The 6,480-nt window shown below is 44.3% G+C and overlaps 1 protein-coding gene across 1 annotated transcript in view; it reads left to right on the top strand.

Moving 5' to 3' along the window:
* Window positions 1-6,480, top strand: part of OVOL2 (ovo like zinc finger 2) — a 55,463-nt gene that overhangs the window by 47,890 nt on the left and 1,093 nt on the right. The gene's annotated exons all lie outside the window — the stretch shown is intronic.

Below are 6,480 nucleotides of genomic sequence, written 5' to 3' on the forward strand. Positions count from 1 at the left end.
GCACTGCAGTTGGCCTTGTAGGCTATAGCCAGGATTTGATTAGAAGTAGCCTGGGAGGGCCTGGGCCTATTCAACCACTGGAATGTCAGCATCTGTGTGAGCTTCTCTCTATCAGTCTTCCCAGAGCAGAGTCAGGGGGAGTCACCCAACTCCCTGTCCACCTGCTGGTCTGGCCTTGGCAGGCAGGGAGGCTGGAAGCTGTCCGTGAGAGCCTGACAGAGGTGGGGTGTGGTTTGCAGAAGGGTCACCCAGATTGAAGCATCAACGCTAGAGTGCCAAACAGAGACGCCCTGTTTAGACAGGAGCCTTGCTGAAAGGCCAAAAGTCCTTGTCTGTCAAGGGATCCGGAGGGGGTGTTTTACAGTCACACCTTCCCCTTTTAGGCTGATGCAAAGACAAAGAGCCTTTGCTAGGAACATCTCATCTCATTGCCCAAAGCCTTCTCTGTTTGGTTCCATCACTGTCTGGGCTTCTGGAGGCACTCCGCACATGGACTCTCCTTCTAATTGAAACTCTGGATCGCTAAGGACTTGCCACAAGGAGTACTGTAAATGATGCTTTTCATAGACTTTGAACTTTCATTTTGCTGTGGATTGTGTGTCTTCCTTGTTGCCAGCCCAGAGTGCTGTCAGGCTGGGTTTGATCCTGACTGTTGGACTTTTCTCTGTCTGGACTCATGCAGTGTGGAGTTACCATGGCAAAAGCTGCGGTGTGGAACTCTCTGTTTGTGTGGACTTACTCTTGGTCTTAATAGGCCTCACCCATGCAGCACAGAGATCCCAATGAAGGTTCAAGGATGGATGAAGTCTCTTGTGTGGATTTGTTCGGGCCTCTTCTCGAACTCTTGCCTTTGATTGCCTGAGAACGATGAACCCAGGAATCATCCCAGTTCCTTCTAACGTTGGCGGAGATTTGTGTCTTTGCCTGGAAAGGTTGACTTCAGGAATCATTCAGGTTACTGACTCTTGTCCTTGATTGCCTGGAAATGGTGACCCCAGGAATCCTGAGTCCCTTCCCCTGTGTTTTGAGCCTCAGAGATTTCAATGGGGAAACCTGTTGTGTGGATCTCTGTCATGGCTGTAGTTTTTAGCTTTGGATTGTTCTGGAATTACATAGAGCCTATAGCTACTGACCATCAGCTATATGATTTCTGAAGAGTGTAACCATTAAGCTTTTGCTGGGATTTCTGCAATAAAGAAGGCTCACTGATTTGGATGTCCAGTGTCAGTTTGCCAATGTGTGTGCGCTTGAAAGCCTGGGAAACCTGATACAGACGAGGTTGCAATATTCCCCACACCCCTTCTCAACGTCGAATGCAAGAGTCCTGAAGCTTCATTTTGAGCCACAGACTCTCGAAGCACTCTCTTGGTAATGGCGTGGTTAAGATGCCTGCTGTCATCTCTGCAGTTGGACAGTAGCTCATCTCAATAATCCCTTGTTCTGCTAAGTCACACACTAAGTGGTAGTTTACTTCAATATGCCTGGTGCAGTTTGAGAAAGTCTGATGCAGCTCTGGTTGTCTTCCATAATCTGAATCAGTTCCAAGATCCATCAGCAGCTGTTTCAACTACATTAATTCTCTGCATGCTTCTGCTGCTGCTATGTACTCAGATTCTGTGGATGATAGGGCTACGGCTGTTTGTTTTTGGCTGGCCCAGGAGACCAGCTCATTGCCATCCATGAACAAGTATTCCCTGTTGGATTTGTGGTTTGGAGTTGTTCCCGGCCCAGCCTCCATCAGTGTAGCCTACCAGTGTAGTTCTGGACTGCTACTGGCTGGCAATCTTAGTTTAAAGGCCATAGTCCCTTCCAAATATCTAGCTACTCTTTTCACAGTGACCTGGTGTCTTTCAGTGGGTGAGCTGGTTTTTCTGCTTAGGATTTTTCCACCACTTGCTATGTCTGGTCTGGTAGTACTGGTTAAGTATTGGAGTTTACCTATTGCTGTTCTGTACTAGCTGCTGTTTGGCAAAAGTTTGTGTTAGCATCTTTGAATCCTAATTCCTCCAAAAGTTCAATAATCTTCTGCAATTGACATAGAAGATAGGAATCGTCCTCTTTGCTTTCAATCCGAATGCCTAAATAGTAAGTTGCATTTCCTAATTCTTTTATTTCCACTTCCTTGTTTAGGTGATGCACAATTCCTGCATAATCCTCATCTCTTTGTCTCGTAATCTACATATGCAAGAATCAAGCTCAAATGACCATTTCTGTTTCTGATATACAGACATGGATCTGCCTTACCCCTTTGAAGCCTTGCTCTGTGAGCATTTCATTCCAGTCTCTTGCTGCCTGTTTAAGTCCACCAAGTCCTTTCTTGAGTTTGCACACAAGATTTTCTTGCCTGAGGTTTGCGAAACCTAGGGTTGTTCCATATACAACTCCTCTGTTATCTCTCCATGTAGAAAAGCAGTCTTTATGTCTAGGTGCCTTACTTTCATCTTTCTGGATGTTGCTAGACTCAGGAGTATTCTGATGGTGCTGTCATTCACAAGAGGGCCCAAGGTTTCATCGAAATCTTCTCTATACTTCTGTAGAAAACCTTCAGCCACCAGTCTTGCCTCATAGTATTCTACTTTGCTTTCTGCACCTTGCTTTATCTTGAACACCCATTTGTATCCTATGGCTTTCTTGCTTGGTTGTGGGTTTGTTAGGTTCCACACTTGTTCTTGTGCAGGGGTTGTATTTCTTCTGGGGCCGCTTCCCTCCATCAGCTGGCCTCAGCCTTCAGCATTGGTTCAATTTCTTGCCAAGTTGATGGTTCATTGTGAGGTAGGACAGGTGTCAAACTGGTATGCCTTTGCTGGGTCTTGATGAGCATCTGAGAGCTGATTCTGGAATCTGATCTGTTGTTGCAGTATCTTCCACCACATCTGTCTCAATATCTCCATCTACATCCCCTTCTTTAGCTGTACTGCCCTTGGCCTCTGGTTTGCCTCTTGCATCATCTACTTTGTCTTCCTGCTCCATATGTGATTCAGGATGTGTTTCTGGTAGTGAGGGCTCTATGATCACATTTCTGTACTCCAGTGCGCTAGTAAGGGATTTGTTTATTTTAACAGGCTTCTCTGAGCTGGCTCATACAGTTCTTTTCTTGTCAGCTCTATTTTGTTCATCAAAGTAGACCACGTTCCTTGTGCTGACGTCACCTGTTTTAAAATTCATCATTATACCCTTTGGTTCCTGGAGCAGAGCCAATTAACACAATCTTTCCTGTTTTGGCATCTAACCACTGCCTCTTTTGCTCTGGTATATAAGCATAGGCTTTGCTGCCAAATACTCTAACGTGTTCCACGTTTGGGGCTCTATTGTCCCATATCTGGAATGGTGTCTGTGTGGTGCCCCTGGCTGGCAATCACTTCTGGAGATAGGTTGCTGTCATGTTGGCATCTCCCCACAGTCAGTCCGGTAGGTCTGTATCTGTCAGCATTCCCCTTGACATCTCCAGGAGAGATCTCAGCTTCCTTTTGGCAGTGCCATTTTGCTCAGGAGTGTACGTCACACTCCTAATTTGCAGTATGCCCTGTTCATCCAGGAATGCATGGGTGTGGTGCAAAATGTACTCACCACCATTGTCTGATTGCAGTGCCTAAGATCATTTGCCAAACTTGTTGCTGACCATGGTGACGTATTTCTTTAGCATGTTGTGGATTTCACTCTTTTCCTTCAGTAGATAAGTTATGCAGTATCTTGAAAAATCATCCACAAATTTTAAAACTTATCCATTATTTCCTAATGAAGCCACATTGATGGGGCCACAGAGATCACTGTGCACAAAATCTAACACTTTGGTGCTTCTCCTTTCAGTTCAAGTTGAAAAGGAGGGCCTGGTCCCCTTTACCTTTACACAGTACATGCACTTAGATGTAGTATCACTATCACTTTGTTTTACCATGATACCTGTAGCAAGGTTTCTGTTCTGCAGCTCCAAGATCGCCTTTGTACCGTGGTGGCTAAGTCTTCTGTGCTAGAGGTGCAGGCTGCTTTCATCTCCATGCACTTGGGCCATGTTTGCTTGCTGACTGAAATACTTAACTAATAGACACCTCCATTTTCAAATGCTTGTGCATAAAAAACAACAACATTGTTTTTGGTTACTGTGCATTTTTGTCTTCAAAGTGTATTGCAAAACCTCTTTTGTCTAATGCAGACACACTTACCATGTTGCAGTTCAACTCAGGAATGAGCAATACATCATTTGCTATATTTGCAACATTTTTATCAGGCAACTGGCATTGTAATACGCCCTATGCCTTGAATCTCCATAGTTTGCCTATTTGCTGTTTGGACTTTTTCATAATCGCTTTTCCTAAGTTTATCAAAAAATTCACTGGAAAATGTACTGTGGCTAGAGCATCCACCATCTTTAAATCCAGTTCTTTGTTTTTGGCTCATTGCTATTAGCCATGAGGCTTCTGTGATCCAGAAATAAATTACTCCCTCTAGTCCCAGCATTTTAAAAAACTTGCCTCTCCCGCTTCTTCTGTCTCTTTAAAATTTTAGGAGCTACTATTGGTTGAGGGGTGGGAGTTCATGTTGCTAGGTGACGGACAGTCCTTTGCCAAAGTCCTTTGCCATTACAGTTAAAATAATGGTGACTGGTTCTTGAATCTTTCCCTGGGTTGGGCTTTTCCCCTCTTCCCACTCACTAGGTAATTTGATCCAGATGCCTGGGGATTAACGTGGAGATTCTGTTCCATGCATCCCTCTCTCAAGAAGGAGATGGCATATTTAAAAGTTAGCCCAGCTCTCCCATCCAGGACAGAGATAAAATTTCCAAAACTCTCTCCTATAGATTTAATAAAAAATTCCAGTTTTTGATAATCAGTAAATGCGAATCCAGTTAGTTTTAATTAATCAAAAATTGTGTTCAAATCTGTTATATGTCTCTCACAATTTCTTCTGGATTCAAGCCTCGTTTTCACATTTCTCTGATCCAGATGGACTGACTCTTGGAACTTGTAACAAATGTAGCTTGGAGGAAGTCTAACATCTCTTTGCATGTTTTAGACTCCTCTACATGCATTAACTGATCATCATCTAATGCATCATAAATAAAAGCTTTCCCTACTGCATCTTTCTCCAGCCATTTCTGTGCTTCTCCTGCATCTTCTGGCCTATCATTTGCAATGGTCTCTGAGTCCTTATTTGCTTCTAAAGCAACAATTAACCTCATTCTCCATTGCTCAAAGTTGTGGCTATTCAGTTTTAGTAATCTTCCGAAGAAATTTCTATTAGTGTTTGAGGACATTCTTTTAAATGTTTAGCAGCAACAACAACAAAAGCAAAAAGCAAAAAGCTAGCCTTCGCTATGTGTGTGAAGGTGAGAGAAAAAAAAAAATCACAAAACAGTCTGGAAAAACCTGCGCAGTGGAAGCGTGTTGGGCCCATAACCGGATGTGAATTATTTAGTAATGATGTCTCCTGTTAGGAAGGCAGTTAGCAGAGAAAAACCAAAAGGCAATATAGAATGAGCGTTTACCAGACCCACATGTACACAAAGCTATCTTAGAACAAAAGGAGACCATACTCTTCTTTAATAAGCTTCTTTAGTAAGAAGCTTTAGTAAAAAAAAAAAAAAAGGCTTTATTCAAAAGTATTCTTGCATATAAATGCAAGTCCAGCGTAGGGTTTAAATCAACGTTTGTTCAGTCCATTTTGTGTTCTGTAAAACCGACAGGAGCAAGAGAGCACACAATGTGCTCTCAGGAATGGGGGCGGTTGGATGAGGGGGGGAGGAAGGGGAGGACAAGGAAACCACACTGTAGGTTATAGAGATCCTAAGCTAGCTATGCCCCAAATTTCCATGCATTAACTAGCTAACTGCAACACTGCCCCCTTCTTGTAACTTGCAGATGAGGTTGCAGTATGCCCAGCACATCTGTGCAGCTGAGGTTAGTGCAGCGACTGCGCCTGTTCCTAGAGATGTCTGAACTGACCATGGTCAAGCATGCCTTATTTGCTGTTTAGACTACTGTTACATGCTCTACATGGGGCTGCCTTTGAAAAGTGTTCAGAGACTTCATCTGGTCCAGAAAGCTGCCGGCCAAACTGTTGACCTGGGTGACTTAACAGGGAGCATGTTACAATAGCTTCACTGGCTTCGGGTCTGTGTCCGGTCACAATTCAAAGTGCTGGAAGCTGAGATCTCCAAGTGAAACGTTGTGCCCAGTACATTTTGCAGTATTCCTCTGCTGCCGCAGAACTGCAGCATACACACAGCCCTGAAAATGACCATCAACTACAGTTCATAATGACATAAAGCAGGGGAGGGAACCTTTTTTCTTCCAAGGGCTGCATTCCTTCCAGTGATCTGTTAGGAGCCTCAGGCTGCTGGTGGGGCTGGAGTCAATAGGGCAGGGCTACCCCCTTTTGTGTCTCTGTCATCCCCTCCTCTTCCCCCTCCCTTACCTGTCCAGCAGACTGCCAGGAGAGGAGAGATCACTCTTGCTGGAGGTCTGACCTGATTGCTTGCAGGGG

This window comes from Heloderma suspectum, chromosome 4, assembly GCF_057233095.1.
Source record: "Heloderma suspectum isolate Gila_16-S chromosome 4, 16-S_ref, whole genome shotgun sequence".
NCBI classification, from domain to species: Eukaryota; Metazoa; Chordata; class Lepidosauria; order Squamata; family Helodermatidae; genus Heloderma; species Heloderma suspectum.